Below are 21,507 nucleotides of genomic sequence, written 5' to 3'. Positions count from 1 at the left end.
ATATTTCTTATTTGAGCATCATAAATATACATAGTAATTGAGTTCATTTTGACAAAATTATACATGCAAGGAATTTGATTGCAAGCCCCATTTCCCCCACCCTTTTCCTTCCCTCCTTCCTCTTGCTATTCTCCCTCCTCTACTCTATTAAACTTCCTTTCTTCTACATATACATAAAGGTGAAATTCCCTTTGGTATCTTTATACATGAATATAGCATGATTTTGTTGAATTAATTTCATTTAACTTCCCCTTTCCCTTCCTCCCTTTCAGTCTCCTACATCTACTCCACTGATCTTTCCTGTATCTTTATGACATCTGATCCCCTCCTCCAAAGGCTTTCTTTCCCTTATTTTGTCCACATAGAAAACATTCACACTTGATTTTCAGTGTCTGGCTTATTTCACTTAGCATGATTTTCTCCATTTCCAGGAAAATATTATTATTTTATTCTTCTTTATGACTGAGTAAAACTCCATTGTGTATTTATACCACATTTTCTTCATCCATTCATGTACTGATAGGCATCTGGGTTGATTCATAATTTGACTCTTGTGAATTGTGCTGTTGTAAACATTGTATAAAATCAGTTATATAGTATGCTTATTTTAGATCTTTTGGATAAAAACCGAAGAGCGAGATGGCTGGGTCATATGGTGGTTCCGTTCGTAGGTTTTTGAGGAATTTCTACATTGCTTTCCAGAGTGGTTTCTAATTTGCTATCTCACCAGCAATTTAAGAGTGTATCATTTTCTCACATCCTTGCCAGCATTTATTATTATTCATTTTCTTGATAATTGCCAATCTAACTGAGTACAATGAAATCTTAGTGACTTTTGATTTGCATTTCCTTCATTGCTAGAAATGCTGAATATTTTTTCGTATAGTTCTTGGACAAGGCCAGTTTTTAAGTTTACCTCAATCTAGAACTATCACACCTATTGTACTGGGAAGATCTGTACATTTTCTACCTTTGGATGGCAACATGGAATACCACATCCTAATCATAAAGATTATTGTGAACATAGTCTGAGTTAGGGATATTAATTAGATGAATCCATTGTTTTGTGTAGATGCCAAAGCAAGTATTTATTACCCTTTCCTGTGTTAAGAATTTTTTCACCTACTGGGTGTGATGGCACACACCTGTAATTCTGCCTAATTAGGTTGAGGCAGGAGGATTGTAAGTTCCTCCTGGTCAACCAGGCAATTTTGCAAGACCTTATCTTAAAATAATGAAAATAAAGAATAAAAAAGGGCTGGGGATGTAGCTCAGTGATAAGGCATCCCTGGGTTTAATCCAATAACCTGAAAAAAAATTACTTCACCTAAAATACCAGATATTTACTTTCTTTTTTAAAGAGAGGGGGAGAGAGAGAGAGAGAGAGAGAGAGAGAGAATTTTTATTTATTTCTTTTTTAGTTTTCGGCGGACACAACATCTTTGTTTGTATGTGGTGCTGAGGATCGAACCGGGCCGCACGCATGCCAGGCGAGCGCGCTACCGCTTGAGCCACATCCCCAGCCCCGATATTTACTTTCAACCTCTTCTGCAGTTTACCCTAGGTTCTTTTGGTTTGATCCACTCATCATGGACTTTGACTCTGAAGAGCTTGTGATGCAAAGAAGCAGGGTGCAGTGGTGGTGGTGCATGTAGCAAGTTCCTGGAGCAGCAGTGGCAGTGATATTATATTGGCTAGGGATAGTGGAGGTTGGCAGTGGAAGCAGAGGTGTCCTGATCAGACTAGTTCTGCTACCTGGTTTTAGGCGTTGTACTTGGCATCCACCCCTGGTTTTCCACTTCTCCAGGTGAGTCTGAGTTACTCTTTTGATAAGTTCTTTTTCCTGCTTAAATTAGCCAGAATCAATTTCAGTTGCTGAACTAGCAAACTAAGTTGTCTCTCAACTGAGAACCCTGATGATAGAGCAGCTATAATAGCCTGATGCATTTGTATTTGTCTGGTATTTGTCTCACAGAAGGATAGAAAGGTCATGGGAAAGCAACTAGAATGTTTGAATTTTGTTAGTTCCCTCTCTCTTTGAGGGTCACAGGATTATTATATTTTTAGGGTTTAGAATTGTGCTTGATAATTGTGCTCAGAAAACCTTTGTAGAATAAATGATGGGTACTGCCAACAAGTGTCTGTGACTCTGCTTTTTGTCAGCTTCATGGCTGACCAACACCTCTAATAAAGAATACTTTTTTTTCCCCCTGTAGTTTAGATATAGTAATACAGATGTAATACTATATAACAGTCAAAGTTTACTGGTTTGGGACCAAAAAAAATTTTTTTTTTTAAAGAGAAGAGAGAGAGAGAGAGAGAGAGAGAGAGAGAGAGAGAGAGAGAGAGAGAGAGAGAGAATTTTTTTTTAATATTTATTTTTCAGTTTTCGGTGGACACAACATCTCCATTTTATGTGGTGCTGAGGATCGAACCCAGCGCCCCGCACATGCCAGGTGAACGTGTTACCGCTTGAGCCACATCCTCAGCCCCTGGGACCAATTTTTTAAAAAAAATTTTTTAGATGTTGACGGACCTTTATTTTATTCATTTATTTATATATGGTGCTGAGAAGTGAACCCAGTGCCTCACACATGCTAGGCAAGCGCTCTACCACTGAGCCACAACCCCAGCCTGGGACTAATTGTTTTTAAATTCATTTGACTTATTTGTACTCTATGGATATTTTAGTCTATTTAGTCTCTGGAATGTGTGATTGTGTGTGTGTGTGTGTGTGTGTGTGTAGGGGAACACCTCATAGAATCCCTAAAGTGCTGACAAGTACCTGAATTTCTTCCTGGTGCAGTAAGGCAATCTGACAGTTTTCTTGGTATTCTGGAAGCAGTCTCTCTCTCCCTCCTTCTCTCTCTCTCTCTCTCTCTCTCTCTCTCTCTCTTCTTTCTTTTTGTATCAGGGATTGAACCCAGGGGTGCTAATCACTGAGCCCCATCCCCAGCCCTTTTGTTTTTTATTTTATTTTATTTTGAGACAGCATCTTGCTAAGTTGTTTAGGGTCGCACTAAATTGCTAAGGCTGGTTTTGAAGTTGCTATCTGCCTACCTTAGCTTTCCAAGTTGTTGGGATTACAGGTATGTGCCACCACACCTAGCTAAAAGCACTTTTTTCTTGAGTCTTCCTCATGTGACTTAGTGGAGTTAAAAAAAGACCATTTACCCACAGAGAACTGTATACACATACACACAAATACAGAACCTTATTTAGATCTCATATCTGCCACCTGATACTTTTATGATTATGGATAAGTTTCCTACACATATTCTGCTTTGTTTTTTCTTTGATTGTAGTGCTAATGTTGGGAAAGGCAGGACATACAGGCCCTTTCTCCTCTCTTTACTCTTTTTTCATATTCAGGCAGTCAGACCTTTGTTCCAGATCTGTCTTTTCCGGAACTGTACTTAGCACCCCACATTCTTATCTTTGTTTACATTTAAGGAGCCCCTTGCTAGATCATGTGAGATAATGGCAATTTGAGGCTGGAGGCATTGGGATTTGGAGAGGTTAAGATGGCTTCTTCCCAGTTCATTATGTTCCTTGCCTTTCTTTCTGGTGGAGTGGCTGAGGCTAGTGACATAGGGTAGTATATCTGAGATCCCTGGTCTCTAGATCGCAGTGTTTTAGATTTTGGTTTCTTATAAATCAGGGCTACGACTTTGAGATGAAGATCTGTGATCAAGTTCATCAAGATATAGGGATCATTGCCCTAGCTTTTTTGGTTTCAAATGTACAAACAAGCCTGGAGATCAATGACTTGTCCAGTGAGACTCCATGTTCAATCATGAACAAAAGGGGTATCTGAAAATATTTCCAAAGGCAAATTGAAATCCCTAGAAAAGCTAAGCCCCACTTGAGTCTTACTGTAATATAAAGCTAACAGGGTTGGAAAGAGTGTGGGATTTATTCTGTTATTTCCTTCCTTGCACCTTGGGGAGAGTGAACATCTCTGAATCCTTTTTACCTCTGATTACTTTGGTTTACTCCCATGTTTCATTATTCAGTTCAGATCCTAGTCTGCAATCTTCAGTCTATAACATACTCCAGGCCTACATTGCTATCTTGAGCTGTAGGTTAAGAAATTTGTAGACAACAGTCCTGTGCTTCTCTGGACACGTGACTAAGCTAATAATAGATACAAAGTTCTGGGAGAGCCTCAGTTCCCCCCCCCCCCTTCAGCAGCCTGCCTGCTAGTAATTTCTTCAGTGCTTAGACAGAACTGACAGAGAATGGAAACAGGGCAATCTGCCCATCCCCTTTTGGGAGGCAATGCAGGCCCAAGTCTCTGTGAGTAGCTTCTGGCCTCATTTCTCTGTGCTACTTTGGTTTAAGTGAAAGTGGTCAGTGTTCCTTTAAGGAGGAAATAATACCTTTATGCTTTAGATGATTTTTTTCCTTTTTAAATAAGTATATGTTGGCCCTCATTATATGTAAGGCACTGTATTAGGCACTTTGCATATGTTAACAATCTTCCCTACAGTCTTGTGGGATAGGTTATTCCCATTTTACAGAGGACAGTACTAAAATTTAGTATCAGTTAACTACTAATTAAACTGGTATCATGAAGCTAATCAGATTTGAATCCAGGTCTTTTGAGTCTAGCTTTCCTAAATGATAGAGTCCCTGTTTAAAACTTTGTATAGTAATATTGGGGTAGAATGATTTGGACAGGCTACTTTGGGGACACTTGTACTATTGAATTATCTTATATAACTTAAAAAAATGGGGGCAAACTTGAAAGGATGGGAAATAGACCTAATAGTCTGTGGGCTACAGAAGTTAGTGGATGGGTTCAGTAGGATAATGCCTATCATGTGCCCTTAGTGAACCCAAGTCAGATAAGGGACTGTCAAAAAGGTTAATAAACCATATTCTTTAGTATGGCATCTATGGCACTTACAGGTGGAGTTTCTGCTTCATAACTCTATTTTATCTCTCATTACTCTTCCTATCATATAACCATTCTTTGTTCTATTGTTGACTAACTCTGCTGTTATCTTTCATGCATGGACATTTGTACACTCAAGATTCTAGTCAAAGGCACTTATTGACAGGTGTGGTGGCATATGCCCATAATCCCAGAGGTTCAGAAGGCCGAGGCAGGAGAATTGTGATTTCAAAGCCAGTCTCCATAATTTAGCAAGGCTCTAAGCAACTTAGCAAGACCCTGTCTTGCTCAGTGGTTGAGTGCCCCTAGATTCAATCTCTAATACCAAAAAAAAAAAAAAAAGTAATTATCGCTAGTTTAGGACTGAGTAGACAGTTTTGAATCCCAATTACCCCAGAACAATTTTGAACTGGAGCTCTGTCATTCATTCATACATTCTTTAATGTATTCAGTTATTCTTGTAACATATGGGGTAGTAGCTCTGTGGCAGGTGCTACACTAGGGCCTGGGATTCAGTATAACGAACAAGACAGAGTCTCCTGGAGCTTATAGTGTCATAGGGAAGGCAAAAATGAAACAAATAATCATAAGCCTGATGAGTGTCATAAAACAGAAATTAGGAATGTGATGAGAGAGGGTACAAATAGCAGGGGGACTTAATGTTGTTTAGGGTAACAGGAAAGACCTGATGTTATCTGAGGAAGTGACACTTAAGTTGAGGTTTGAAAATTGAGAAGAATTGGCTAATAAATGGGGTTAGGAAAGACAATTCTAGGTAGCAGGAAGAGTTATAGATAAAGGCCTTTCGGCAGAAAGGATAAAATCATATCCATATGGGTTGGAGTTGTGGCTCAGTGGTAGAGCACTTACCTGGTATGTGTTAGGCCCTGGGTTCCATCTTCAGCACCAAGTATAAATAAGGAAGCTACATTGCCTCCTTATTTATATGTAAAAGATCCATTGGCAACTAAAAGGTATTAAAAAGTAAAAGATCCATAAAGGTATTAAAAAAAAAACACTATGTTCATAGAAGTTTATTTATTCAGCAACTATTTACATCTGAGTTATATCATGCATTGTACTGGGATTTGGGGACATATAAAACAATCAGACGTGGTCCCTACCTGCCCTGGAGAAGCTCAGTGAGGAGCAGTGATGTAACTTCTTGGTAACTATGGTGCTAAGGTCATCCTAGATCTTGGACTCAGTTTCCTAGGTCCCATATGACAGGACTTAACACCTTTAGAAAAGCTGCCTGCCCTTGAGTATTTGGCTCAACTGTTATGCAGAGAGGACATGGACCTCAACTGAAAACTTGCAGCATTTGCTGTTATCCTTGAATTCGCAATCACCAGATCCTTGATTGATGGAACTCTGCTATAAACTGAATATTTGTGATCCCCTAAAATTCATATGTTGAAATCCTGACTTCCAGCTGATGGTGTTAGGAGATAGAGCCTTTGGAGGATATTTAAGTCATGAGGACCAAGCCCTTACAAACAAAATTAGTACCTTTTTAAGAGACCTGAAAGACCTCCCCTGCCCCTTTTGCTGTGGATGGACACAGAAAGAAGATGGCCATTTCAAACCAGGAAATGGAGTCCTCATTGATACCAGATCTTCTGGTGCCTTGATCTTGAACCACTTAGCTTCTAGAACTGTGAGAAGTAAAATTTGTTTTTTAAACCACTAAGTCTATAGTTTTTTTTATTATAGCAGTGAAAATGAACTAAGATAAATTGGTACCAAGAAGTGGGGTATTCCTATAATAAATACCTAAAAATGTGGAAGTGCCTTGTAAGTGGGTAATGAGGAGAGCCTGGAAGAATTTGGAGATTCATGCTAGTAAAAGTCTACACTGGGACTTGGGATATAGCTCAGTGTTACAGTGCTTGCTTATTATGTACAATGCAGGAAATAGTAGGGATGGGGGAAGGAGGGAGAGAGAGAGAAAGAGAAAGAGAACACGGACAGACATACATGGAAGGAGGGAAGAGGAGGAGGGAGAAAGAGCCTACAGCCTATATTCTCATAAATAGATCTTTAAAGTTTCTGGTGAGGGTTTGGAATGAAACGAAGAGAGCAGTAGAGAAAGCCTCAATCTTTTTTTTTTTTTTAACTTATTTATTCTACTTGGTTATACATGACAGCAGAATACATTTTTAATTCATAGTACAGCTATAGAGCACAGTTTTTCATGTCTCTGGTTGTATACAAAGTAGAGTCACCCCATTCATATCTTCATACATCCACTTGGGTAATGATGTCCATCTCATTCCACCATCATTTTTTATCCCCATGCCCCCTCCCTTCCCTCCCTCCCCTTTGCCCTATCTAAAGCTCCTCCATTTCTCCCATGCTCCCCACCCCCACAATCCCCATTATGGACCAGCATCCACAGAGAAACCATTTGGCGTTTGGTTTCTTGGGATTGGCTAACTTCACTTAGCATTATATTCTCCAACTCTATCCATTTACCTGCAAATGCCATAATTTTTATTCTCTTTTAATGCTGAGTAATATTCCATTGTGTATATATACCACAGTTTCTTTATCCATTCATCTACTGAAGGGCATCTAGGTTGATTCCACAATTTAGCTATTGTGAATTGTGCTGCTATAAACATCGATGGGGCTGTGTCCCTGTAGTATGCTGTTTTTAAGTCCTTTGGGTATAGTCCGAGAAGGGGAATAGCTGGGTCAAATGGTGGTTCCATTCCAAGTTTTCCAAGGAATCTCCATCCTGCTTTCCATATTGGTTGTACCAATTTGCAGTCCCACCAGCAATGTATGAGTGTACCTTTTTCCCCACATCCTTGCCAACACTTATTGTTGTTTGTATTCTTCATAGCTGCCATTCTGACTGGAATGAGACGAAATCTTAGAGTAGTTTTGATTGAGAAAACCTCAGTCTTCTTTGAGAATATCAAAGTAATCTTGTACAGAGTGTTGGTAGAATATAGATGGTAAAAATCATTCTGACAAGATTTCAGACAGAATTGAGATACAAGTTTTTGGAAATTAGAGAAAAGGTAATCCTTGTTATAAAGTGGCAAAGATCTGGGCACAATTGTACATACCTATAATCCCAGCAAATAAGGAAGCTGAAGCAGGAGGATCCAAAGTTGGAGGCTAGCTTCTGAGACCCTGACTCAAAATTAAAAACAAAAAGGACTGGAGATATAGCTCATTGTAGTAGGGCACCCCTTGGTTCTATCCCCAATACCATTAAAAAAAAAAAAAAAAAGAAAAAGAGAAGAATTGCAAAGAATCTGACTGAATTGTGTTCATGTTCTAGTGTTTTATGGAAGGTAGAAATTGTATGCAAAGAAATAGGATAAATTTAATTGAAACAGTTTCTAAGTAAAGTTGTTTAAGATGCATCTTGGCTCCTTCTGCTTGCTTAGAGTAAAATGTAAGAGGAGAGAAATAATCTAAGGCATTGTTAAACAAAGAAGGAACTAGACATTAAAGATATGGAAAATTCTTAGCCTATGCATATTGCAAAAAAAAAAAAATGAGAAATCATGTTTAGAAGAGAACACTAAGAGTGTGATTTGATGAGGTTAGAATAGATGTGAACCATGACCCTAATCAGCTATCTGAATAGAAGCTAGGCATTGGGCCGGGGCTGTAGCTCAGTAGCAGAGTGCTTGCCTAGCATGTGCGTGCGAGACACTGGGTTCAATCCTTAGCACCACATACAAATAAAATAAAGGCATTCTTTCCATCTACAACTACAAAAGGAGAAGGAGAAGGAGAAAGGAATTATTCTTCAAAACAAGAGAAGAATGACCCCAAGAAGAAGAAGAAGCTAGGCATTATCCTTCAAAACAAGAGAAGAATGACCCCAAGAGTAATTGAGGGTAAAAAAAGGGTAAATGAGGGCTGGCTCATTGGTTTCAAATGACAGTACTATCACCCTGTTTTCAAAAAACCATATGATCTCTGCCTAAAGCCATGGGGAGATATGTCAACCAAATCTATAGGGGCAATACTGGTTGGTTCTTTGGGGTCCTAACTCCTGTCAGGCAAAGCTGTAGGGGCATGACTGCCACCCTAGTCGGTCCTGAATGTGGGATGCCTGCCCAGAGGGCTTACAGGGCAGACACTTGAGCCCAAATGTACCATCATCATCATCATCATCATCATCATCATCATTTTCTTACAGTGCTGAGGATTGAATCTAGGGGCACTTAACCACTGAACTACATCCCTGGCCCTTTTTATTTTATTTTGAGACTTGGTATACTAAATTGCCAAATTTGTTATCCTCTTGTCTGTACCTTCTGAGTAGCTGGGATTACAGGTGTGTACCACCACAGATAGCTAGAGGATTATTTTTGAGCCTTAAGAATCTACTGCTGGACATGGTACATATGCCTGTAATCCCAGCACCTCTGGAGGTTGAGACAGGAAGATTGCATATTCAAGGCCAGTCTCAGCAAATTAGTGAGGCTCTAAGCAACTTAGTGAGGCCTTGTTTCAAAATAAAGGGCTGGGGATGTAGTGGTAAAGTGCCCCTGGGTTAAATCCCCAGTACCTCAGTACCTCACGAGAGAGAGAGAGAGAGAGAGAGAGAGAGAGAGAGAGAGAGAGAGAGATGTAGTTATGCCCATGTACAAATGTATCACAATGAATTATGCTTATATATATAAATGATAATTCACTAATTGAAATAATAATAATAGAAGGATGATCAGTAAAGTAGAGTAAGTGGATTAGGAGAAGGAATGAGAGGAGATTTAATTATGTACATGTATGGATATGGCATAATGAATCCCACTATTATATGTAATTATAATGCACAAAAAAAAAATTAAAAAAAAAAAAAACTTCTCAGGGGCCTGGATTGTTTCTCAGTGATAGAGCGCTTGCCTAGTATGTGTAAGGTCCTGGGTTTGATCCTCAGCACCACATAAAAATGAAAATAAAGGTATTATGTCTAACTACAACTAAAAAATAATTAAAAATAAACAACAACAACAACAACAAAAACCCCAAACTTCTCAGCGCCTATTCCTTCTTCAAAGCAAACAAACAAAAAAGATCTGGAGTTTACCTTATAGTTTGGACTTACTTGGGACTTGTTATCCCTTTCTTTTTTCTCTATTGCTCATTTTTGAGTATCGAATAGATATCCTATGCATAGTCTGCTGTTGTACTTGAAGCACATAACTTGTTTGGTTCCACAAGTTCACAGCTGAAGAGCAACCTTGAGTTCATCCATACCTGATTTAGATGATATTTAGATGAGACTTTAATTTTTAGACTTTAGAGTTGATGCTGAAGTAAGTTAATACTTTGGGGGAAAAGAAAGAGACAAAACAAAAAACTTTTGTACCTGTTTGGACATAATGAGTGTATTTTTCCTGTGAGAAAGATATGATTTTGGTGGGAGGCAAAGGCAGAATATTATAGACGGAATGTTTGTGTTCTACCCCAACCTCCCAATTATAGGTAGAGATCCTAATCCCCAAAGGAATGGTATTAGGAAGGGTGAAGCCTGTGGTAAATAACTAGGTCATGACGGCCAAGCCCTCACAAATATGGTTAGTGCCCTTACAAAAGAGGCCCCAGAGAGCTCCCTCACCCCTTCTACTATCAGAGGACACACTGAGAAGACAGCCATCTTTGAACCAAGAAGTAGACTATCACCAGACACTGAATCTGCTGATGCCTTGATCTTGGACTTCACAGCCACCCTGTCTATGATATTTTTGTTTCAGCACACTGTATGGATGATGATATGTTCATCTATGGATTTGAGTTGATTGAAATCCAGAAATTGGTTTTTGCTTCTTACCCTGGTAAAAAACATAAACGTTTTTTGGTTGAGATAAAAACTTTTTTTTTGGTTGAGATAAAGCTACTTCAGGTTTTTGTTTGTTGTTGTTTTGGTACCAGGGATAGAACCCAGGGGCACTTACTACTGAGCCACATCCCCAGCCCTTTTAAATTTTTTATTTTGATACAAGGTCTCATTAAGTTGTTTAGGACCTTGCTAAATTGATGAGGCTGGCCTTAAACTTGCGATACTCTTGTCTCAGCCTCTCAAGCTGCTGGGATTATAGGCTTGCACCACTGCACCTGGCTAAATTGCTTCATTTTCAGACTTCTGTGTCCCTTGGTGTCTAATATTTGTTATTACAATTGATTGTGTGGTCTCAGAACCATCCGTTGTCTTGAATAAGTCTCAGGTGGTATTTAAGTTCCATTTATCTGAGTGTCTAATATTGTTTATAGACAAAATTCCTTTTTTTAAATAAAGAATTTAACCTTTATTTTATATTTATTTGTTTATATGTTGTGCTGAGGATTGAACTCTGTGCCTCATCCATGCTAGGCAAGCACTCTACCATTGAGTTACAGCCCCAGCCCTTATAGACAGAATTCTTAGTGATTGTTATTTTGGATTTTGCATTGCACAAATCCAGGGTGTGCTATTCGCATAGGCTGTGTTGTGATTGGGGCCACCCTTCCCTAAGGATGTAACATTGCAACATTGTGTACCTGGTTAAAAGGAATGGAAGTAAAGTTATTTAAATACTGTGTGTCTCTAGTTAGATGGTTTGTATTCTTCATTCAGTACTTCCAGTAATGCCCTGAGGTAAACACTGTTACTGTTCTCATTTACAAAGGAGAAGACTGAAGTTTTGATCTAAATCAGCAAATAAGTAATGACTTAAGGTTAGAGCTCAGATTTAACTTTAATGTACTTCTTCTCCCTGCAGTTTCCTGGTATAGTTACAGACTTCAAGTCTTGTGTGTGTCATCTTGTTTCCATAGTTACTTTGACCTTGTCTGAGGCTCAGGAATGTGTCTTACTTGGGAGATAAGCTAGAGTCATTTTTTTTTTTTCATCTAAAATTTATTTTTGTGTTTATCATGAGGAACAATACAACTTTAAATGGAGTCTTTTGTATGTGTGTGTGTGTGGTGTGTGCTAGGGATTGAACTCAGGGGCAGCATTTGACCACTGACCCACATCCCCAACCCTATTTTGTAGTTTATTTAGAGACAGGGTCTCACTGAGTTGCTTAGTGCTTCGCAGTTGCTGAGGCTGGCTTTGAACTCGTAATTCTCCTGTCTCAGCCTCACAAGCCATCAGGATTTCAGGCGTGCACCACCGCCCCCGGCTTAAATGGAGTCATTTTTAAAGAGTAAATTAGTTCTGGATTTGTTGGGCCATCTTTCTTATTCCAGCTCTCGAAGAATCCTCAGGAAATGGCTCACAAAAATGAGTGGGAGTAAAGAAGGCTTTGGAATTGGATTTGGGTTGTGGGAATAGATTTCTACAGATTATCTAAATTACTTGGCTGTTATAGTTGGTTGGATCTTTGTAAATTAATACTTCTTGTTCCTCTTCTAGGAACCTAAGGTTCTCTGTGCTGTCTTTCAATAGAGGACCTGCCTCTTCTAGAGATTCTGAAGCAAGTGACCTTAGAGTGGGGACAGTTTTTTTTCCCCCCACCACAGATTTGTCAGGGGTATTTATGGGATGGGAGAGAGATGTGAATGTGTAAAGGCAGGGTCCAGGGTTTGGTGGAATAGGAGGTGGGGTGTGTTATTTGTTCCTTTACCTGCTTCTCAGCATTCTTTTTTTGTCTTCCTTTCTTCTTTTGTAGGCTTTGCAGTTCTCTTTGAGAAATAGGGTCCTAAATAACCCAAGGTTACTACACTCACCTGTCCTGTGTTTCTTTTCTACCAGTCTGCTTGCTGTTCCTGAAGCATGGAAGGCCTTTTCATATTTCAAGTCTCTGTACATTTTGTTGCCTCCATAAAAACTATTCTTTTCTATTCTATCTCACATATACCTATTTCTCCTTCAAGATCCAGTTTACATGTCACGTTTTCAGTGATGTCACCTTTGATCTCTTCTTTCTGTAGAGGCAGTCACATCCACTTGTTGGCCTCCATAGCACTTTATGTAGGCCTTTTGTAATTATTCACTTAGCTGTCTGCCTCCCTTTCCATGTCTTGAGCCACTTAAGAACAAGAGGCTGAGTTAGTTTTGTGTATCTTGAGCAAACACAGTGTCTCTATAGAGTGTCAATAATTGTTGAATTGAACATTCAGTTCATCACAGTACATAAATAGTATAGTGATGCCCAAACTAGAAGTAAAGAGTTGTGTACAATTATCTTATATACCTCCATAAACTAAAAAGATGCTTTTTCAATTCACTGAATTGCGTATCTTCAAGTTCCCATAGCCCTTTCAACATGCATTGCAGTTGCTGACTTCAAGGAGAGCAGAGCACAGATATTATCTTTGCCTGTTTTGCCTTACCTTGCCCTTTACCTCATGGCACTCTGTTAAACCCCTGGGCCTGACCCAAGGAAGGAGTAAGAGGAAATGCCAGAAATGAGCCTCTCTTGGCATCCTGACTACTTGGTTCACAGGTTTGGCCCTGTGGGGCAGTGCAAGGTGAGAAAATGGAAATGAACCCATTTCCTCTAAGAGCAGCTGAAAGGGAGCTACTCCAGCTTATTATTGCCATCATGTTGCAGCTGCAGCAGTAGGGTACTGGCTGTGTTAACATTCTGGATCTATGACAGAATCAATTCTGAATTTGCTCACTTGCCCTAAGATTTCTAATAGGGCTGAAGGTCTGAAACAAGTCATCTTACACTTTTTTTTAAATATTTTTTTTTAGTTGTTGATGGACCTTATTATTTATTTATTTATTTATTTATATGTGGTGCTGAGAATTGAACCCAGTGCCTCACTCATGCCAGGCAAGTGCTCTACCATTGAGCCACAACTTTAGCAATTACATTTTTTTTTTTTTTTGCTATATCAGGCCACAGTTCATGAGATTATCTTCATTCCTTCATTTTACATATGGGGAAACTGTGGTCCACAGTGGGCACAGGACTAGCTCAAGATCATGTTACTTGTGTCAGTTGAGGCTAGACACAGGTCTTCCAACTATCTGTAAGGTGCTCTCTTCACTGTACTTTGTTGTCTCTGATATCAATTTTTTTTTTTTTTAAATCCTCCTGTTTGTAATTCCTGTAGATTGTGAAGTTGGTGAGGGTGAATTAACCCCTGGTCATCCTCTGGTTACTATACATTTTGATGACAATTTCTGTGGTTTGGCTTTCCCAGTGTTAAATGTATCCTTAGCTGGAGCATGGAAGACATATGGTTTGTATCACTGGTGTTTCATCTGGTGAAAGCTATATCTGTAAGGTAGCTTGTTGGAAAATACTATTCCTAGGTCAGCTGAGGATTCCCATGGGCCCCTATTCCTCAGGAGCAGTCACAGGACAGAGACTTGCATTCAGCTTTGAAAAATTTATTACAAATAGGTAATATTTGTTGAGCACTTATTATGTTTTCTGGAATTACTTCAGGTGTTTTACAATTATTTTAAGCCTCACAATCCTACATGGGTAGTTACTATAATTTTTTTCACTTTTCAAATTGTCTTTCTATATAATTTACATATATGTATATAATTTACTTATAATAAAATTCCCTATTTTTTATTGGTGCATTGTAATTATATGTAATGGTTGGATTCATTATGTCATATTTGTACATGCTTATAACATAATTGGATCCATTTCATTTTTTGGTACCTTCCCCTTCTCTCTTCTTCCTCCCCATAACTGCTTGCTGTTCCAAGCATAATAATTATTTTTGCATAATAATTTTATATTATAAATATATTTTATACATATATGATTTAATTTGGTAAATTCACTTATGGACATAGCACAATTTGGTTGAAAATGCCTTTATTTTATGTGCTCAGCTTGAGTTTTGATATATGTATGCACTTGTGTAACCTCTTCCTTGTAATCAAGATATAGAAATTCCATCAGTAAGTACTATTAGTGTCCTTATTTTACAAAGGGTAAAACTGAGGTACAGAGAAGTTACTTTATCCAAGGTCCCATAGCTAGTAAGTAATAGAATCAGGATTTAAATCCAGGCTATATGCCTCCAGAGCCTATATTCTATTTTTTTAAGTTTTTTTTTTTTTTAGTTATCAATGGACCTTTAATTTATTTATTTAAATGCACTGCTGAGAATCAAACCCAGTGCCTCACACACACATGCTAGTCAAGCACTCTACCACTGAGTCACAACCCCAGCCCCCAGAGCCTATATTCTTAAATCCTTTCTTCCTTTTCTTTTCTTTTCTTTTCTTTCTTTTCAAGACAGGGTCTTGTTATGTTGCCCAGACTGGCCTCAAACTCCTAGGCTTAGGCAGTCTTCTTGCCTTAACTTCCAGAATAATTGGGACTGCTGCTGCTTGCCAGTGTGCCTGGCTTCAAGCCCATATTCTCAACTACTGGGCTGTATTGTCTTTTGTCTCTTCATCTGTGGTCTAACCATTGCCCTTCCTGCCCTGGTAGACAAGTGCCATCAGGAATGTGGAGACAAAGGCTTAAAGTCTAAGCACTATAAAATGGGATATTGGATGAACTGGGTGTGGTGGTGCATGCTTATAATCCCAGCAACTTGAGAAGCTGAGGGAAGAGGATTGCAAGTTCAAAAGCCAGCCTCAGCAACTTAATGAGACCCTGTCTCATAATAAAAAATAGAAAGGGCTGGGGATGTGACTCAGTGCTTAAACACCCCTGAGTTTAATTCCCAGTACAAATAAAGGGGAAGGGGGTGGAGGTACTGGGAAGCAAGAGGTCCAGAGAGAGGCAATGGGGAAGGGTAAAACAGTTATCTCAGTACCCCTACAATTCCAGGACCCAAACCAGGCTTGACTTTTGCCCAGGTTTTGCCTCTTTGGGCCAAAGAATGTGGTGAAGAATAAGGTGGACCAGGGAGTCTCAATTAAGGTTATCATTATGATGTGGTATCTGAAAAAAGGGACTGACCTCTAGGCTTACCTATGATACTCATGTGTACTGGAGAGAAGAGATGATTATCTTGTGTTCTGAAAGTGATCTCAGAAGCAGATCACAAGCAGATTTGGACATGCATTGTAGGGCCAACATGGACAGACCAAAGCATATGTAAAGGAGTAATCAGGATGAAGAGTGGACTTGAAATTGAATCTTGGAATGGTTAAAGGAGCCATGATTGGATGCCCTGAAGATAAAATGAAGTCATTGTCTTTATATCCTTGAAAGGCTATTCTGAGGAAGAGAGAGCTAATGTGCTTTTCTGTGTGGCTTCAGAAGACATAATTAGAGACCAGTGGGTGGGACAATGTATTTTATTTTGGAAAAATTAAAGTAAAATGAATATCACATACTTTATCAGCTTAAGGCCAGATCTCTTTTCAGTATTAATATTAATCTCCTGAATGAGTATGAGATTATCTGGAAATTTAGATGTCTCCCTTGAGGCCTTCACTCTTCCTTCTTTCTAAAGTATTCAAGAATGCTAAGGGTATGTTCAGTTCAAAGGAGTCAGACATAATTCCAAGTAAAAAAATTAGAAAATCCTACTCATTTGCTGTTGGGACTTATGTTTAGTTTTTATTGGTGCTATGTAGTATGACTTTTAAAGAAGTACTACTATACTCTGTCACTCACATTATGCATTTTTTTCTTTTATTGTATTCATGAGAACCAAGTTTGGCATAAGTCAAAAATGAAGTCATTGTCACTCTTTTTTTTTTTTTGTACTGAGGATTGACCTAGGGGCACTTAACCACTGAGCCACATCCCCAATAAAAAATAGAAAGGGCTGGGGATATGACTCACTGCTTAAGCACCCCTGAGTTTAATTCCCAGTACAAATAAAGGGGAGGGGGTGGAGGTGCTGGGAAGCAAGAGGGAGGCAATGGGGAAGGGTAAAACAGTTATCTCAGTACCCTTAAAATTCAAGGACCCAAACCAGGTAGAAATTCTTGTCTTTTGCCCAGGTTTTGTCTCTTCTTTTTTAAATTTTTTTTGAGAGAGGGTCTTGCTAAGTAGGGCCTCACTGAGTTACTGAGGTTGGCTTTGAACTTGTGATCCTTCTTCCTTAGCCCCTCAAGCCTCTGGGATTGCAGGCATGCACCACCTTTATTATATTATTATTTATAATTAATTTATTTAAATTAATTATTTTAATTAGGTATATATGGCAGCAGAATGCATTTTGATTCATAGTACACAATTGCAGTACAACTTTTCATTTCTACGGTTGTACATGATGTAGCATCACACCATATATGGAGTCATACATGTACCTATGGTAATGATGTCAATCTCATTCTACCACTTTTCCTGCCCCATGCACCCTCCCCACTCTGCCTCCCCTTTGCCCAATCACAGTTCCTCCATTTCCCCATGCTTCCCCCTCCCCATTATGGATCAGTGTCCACTTATCATAGAGAACATTTGACCTTTGGTTTTTTGGGATTGGCTTACTTTGCTTAGCATGATATTCTCCAACTCCATCCATTTACCTGAAAATGCCATAATTTTATTCTCTTTTAATGCTGAGTAATATTCCATTGTGTATATATACCACAGTTTCTTTATCCATTCATCTATTGAGGGCATCTAGGTTGCTTCCACAGTTTAGCTATTGTGAATTGAGCTGCTATGAACATTGATATGGCTGTGTTAACCACCTTTATTTTATAAGTGGTGTTGAGGATTAAACCCAATGCCTCACACATGCTAGGCAAGTGCTCTACCACTGAGCAAACAGCTACAGCCCCTTCATTGTCATTCTTCATCTAGGGTCCACTATGCTTGAGGTTTCAAGGTAAATGCACAAATTTGTATCTATAGAAGCTTAGCCATTGCTGGAGTATACCTCCATAGCTTGAGTCTAGATGTGTTTCTAGCTTCAACCACATTATAATACCAGAGCCATCCTCCTTGTATTTTTGTTACAGTATTGAGCTTGAAACACTGATTCAAGCTCTTTCCTTAGTGTGAGCTTACCTCTGTTGGCTCTTCAATGTCCCTTCTGGCCTTTAACTTCACTTAGGATCCCAGTCTGTTAGAGAACCTTTAATAGTGTTGAACTTCCAAAATAAGGGAGTCAGAGTTTCAGTCTCTGTTCTTAGGAGAGCTTTGGATCCTGCTCACATTTGGATTCACTTTTTTCAGCTTTGCATATTGGGGGATATTGGAAACAATCTTTGCCAAGTCATGAAAGATCCTGCTATATCCTTTTTCCCAAGAGCAAATGTGTGCCCATTTGCCTTATGTTTTATGATTAAAAGAGGGTTCCTGAAAGGTAAGGCTCTGCCCCAAGATGACTTGATGCTTCTAAGAGAGGGACTTGGAACTTTAAATGGCAGTTTATCTAATAAAGGAATTTTTTTTAATAGTTGCTCTTTTTTTTCTTTTACCATACGATTTATTTATTTTTTTAGTCATACATGACAGCAGAATGTATTTTGACAAATAATACATACATGGAATGTACATACATCAATCATATTGTCTATTCTATTCTCCTGCCCTTCCTATCCTCCCTACTCCTCCCCTCCTCTCCCATCCTTTCTCTCTATCCAATCTAATGTGACACACTTTTTTTCCCCTTTTTCTCATTACAACATCATATATGTATTCTGTATAACAATGAGGTTCTCCTTCCATCTTCCATGCAACTCCCCTTCTCTCTCTTTTTCCCTCCCACCTCTCTTCCCTATTTAGTGGTAGTCTTCTTCTCATGCTCTTCCTCCCTATCCCATTTTGAGTCACCCCCCTTATATCAGAGAAGACATTCGGCATTTGTTTTTTAGGGATTGGCTAACTTCACTTAGCATAATGTGCTCTAATGCCATCCATTTGCCTGCAAATGCCATGATCTTGTTATTTTTTAGTGCTGAGTAATATTCCATTGTGTATAAATGCCACATTTTAAAAAATCTATTCATCTATTGAAGGACATCTAGGTTGGTTCCACATTCTAGCTATTGTGAATTGTGCTGCTATAAACATTGATGTGGCTGTGTCCCTGTAGTATGCTCTTTTTAGGTCTTTTGGGTATAGTCCGAGAAGGGGAATAGCTGGGTCAAATGGTGGTTCCATTCCCAGCTGTCCAAAGAATCTCCATACTGCTTTCCAAATTGGCTGCACCAATTTGCAGTCCCTCCAGCAATGTATGAGTGTACCTCCCCCCCCACCCCATCCTCGCCAGCACTTATTGTTGTTTGACTTCATAATGGCTGCCATTCTTATTGGAGTGAGATGGTATCTTAGAGTAGTTTTAATTTGCATTTCTCTGATTGCTAGAGATGGTGAGCATTTTTTCATGTATTTGTTGATTGATTGTATATCCTCTTCTCAGAAGTTTCTGTTCAAGTCCTTGGCCCATTTGTTGATTGGGTTATTTGCTTTTTTTTGTTTGTTTGTTTAACTTTTTGAGTTCTCTGTATACTCTAGAGATTAGAGCTCTATCTGATGTTTGAGGGGTAAAAATTTGTTCCCAGGATGCAGGCTCCCTATTCACCTCGCATATTATTTCTCTTGCTGAGAAAAACCTTTTTAGTTTGAATTCGTCCCATTTGCTGATTCTTGGTTTTAACTCTTGTGCTATAGGTGTCCTATTAAGAAATTTGGGGCCTGCCCCCACATGATGAAGATTAGGGTCAACTTTATCTTCTATTAGATGCAGAGTCTCTGGTCTGATTCCTAGCTCCTTGATCCATTTTGAGTTGACTTTTGTGCATGGTGAGAGAAAGGGATTCAATTTCATTTTGTTGCATATGGATTTCCAGTTCTCCCAGCACCATTTGTTGAAGATGCTATCCTTTCTCCATTGCATGGTTTTAGCACCTTTGACTAATATAAGGTAGTTGTAATTTTGTGGATTTGTCTCTGTGTCCTCTATTTTGTACCATTGGTCTACCAGCCTGTTTTGGTACCAGTATCATGCTGTTTTTGTTACTATTGCTCTATAGTACAGTTTAAAATCTGGAATCATGATACCACCAATTTCACTCTTCCTGCTTAGAATTACTTTAGCTATTCTGGGTCTCTTATTTTTCCAGATGAATTTCATGATTGCTTTTTCTATTTCTGCTAGGAATGTCATTGGGATTTTGATGGGAATTGCATTGAATCTGTAAAGTGCTTTTGGTAATATGGCCATCTTAATAATATTAATTCTACCAGTCCATGAGCAAGGTAAATCCTTCCATCTTCTAAGGTCTTCTTCTATTTCTTTCTTAAGGGTTCTGTAGTTTTCATTGTATAGCTCTTTCACCTCTTTTGTTAAGTTGATTCCCAGGTTTTTTTTTTTTTTTTTTTTTTGAGGATATTGTGAATGGAGTAGTTGTCCTCATTTCCATTTCAGAGAATTTGTCACTGATATACAGGAATGCCTTTAATTTATTGGTATTGATTTTATATTCTGCCACTTTGCTGAATTCATTTACTAGTTCTAGAAGTTTCTTTTGAGTTTTTTGGGTCTGCTAGGTATAGGATCATGTCATCGGCAAATAGTACTAATTTAAGTTCTTCTTTTCCTATATTTATGCCTTTAATTTCTTTCATCTGTCTAATTGCTCTGGCTAGTGTTTCAAGAACTATGTTGAATAGAAGTGTGAGAGAGGGCATCCCTGTCTTCTTCCAGATTTTAAAGGGAATGCCTTCAACTTTTCTCCATTTAGAATGATGCTGGCCTGAGGCTTAGTGTATATAGCTTTTACCATGTTGAGGTAATTTGCTGTTATCCCTAATTTTTCTAGAGTTTTGAACATAAAGGGATGCTGTATTTTGTCGAATGCTTTTTCAGCATCTATCTAGATGACCATATGGTTCTTATCTTTAAGTCTATTGATGTGGTGAATAACATTTATTGATTTCCGCATATTGAACCAGCCTTGCATCCCAGGGATGAATCCCACTTGGTCATGGTGCACTATCTTTTTGATAAGTTTTTGTATCCGATTTGCTAGAATTTTATTGAGGATTTTTGCATCTAAATTCATTAGGGATATTGGTCTGAAGTTTTCTTTCTTTGAAGTGTCTTTATCTGGTTTTGGAATCAGGGTGATGTTGGCCTCATAGAATGAATTTGGAAGTACTCCCTCTTTTTCTATCTCCTGAAATAGATTGTAGAGTATTGGTATTAGTTCTTCTTTAAAGTTCTTGTAAAACTCTGCTGTATACCCATCCTGTCCAGGGCTTTTCTTGGTTGGTAGTCTTTTGATGGCTTCTTCTATTTCCTCACTTGATATTGGTCTGTTTAGGTTGTTTATATCATCCTGACTCAATCTGGGTAGCTCATATGCTTTAAGGAATTTATCAATGCCTTCACTATCCTCAATTTTATTAGAGTATAGGGTTTCAAAATAGTTTCTAATTATTTCTGTATTTCTGAAGTGTCTGTTGTGATGTTGCCTTTTTCATCCCATAAGCTAGTAATTTGGGTTCTCTCTCTTCTTCTCTTTGTTAGCGTGGCTAGTGGTCTATCAATCTTATTTATTTTTTCAAAGAACCAACTTTTAGTTTTGTCAATTTTTTCGATTGTTTCTTTTGTTTCGATTTCATTGATTTCAGCTCTGATTTTAATTATTTCTTGCCTTCTACTGTATTTGCTGCTGATTTGTTCTTCTTTTTCTAAGGCTTCGAGGTGTAGTGTGAGGTCATTTATTTGTTGGCTTTTCCTTCTTTTAAGGAATGAACTCCATGAAATGAATTTTCCTCTTAGTACTGCTTTCATAGTGTCCCAGA

At 38.5% G+C, this 21,507-nt stretch overlaps 1 protein-coding gene across 6 annotated transcripts in view; it reads left to right on the top strand.

Moving 5' to 3' along the window:
* The window catches only part of Stim1 (stromal interaction molecule 1), a 258,583-nt gene that overhangs the window by 107,479 nt on the left and 129,597 nt on the right, over positions 1-21,507 (top strand). Inside the window, exon 1 of one of the 6 annotated variants that reach the window (XM_046441806.2) lies at positions 1,677-1,807. The exons of the other annotated variants lie outside the window; for them this stretch is intronic. The gene's annotated coding sequence lies outside the window, so the exon portion shown is untranslated. Of the gene's footprint in view, positions 1-1,676; positions 1,808-21,507 lie in introns of those variants that run through there. 6 annotated transcript variants of the gene reach the window in all.

This window comes from Marmota monax, unplaced genomic scaffold (genome assembly GCF_021218885.2).
Source record: "Marmota monax isolate L192 unplaced genomic scaffold, Marmota_monax_Labrador192_F-V1.1 WCK01_AAM20220418_F8-fsc00068, whole genome shotgun sequence".
In the NCBI taxonomy this organism is placed as follows: domain Eukaryota; kingdom Metazoa; phylum Chordata; class Mammalia; order Rodentia; family Sciuridae; genus Marmota; species Marmota monax.
This window is presented reverse-complemented; position numbering and strand designations above follow the sequence as displayed.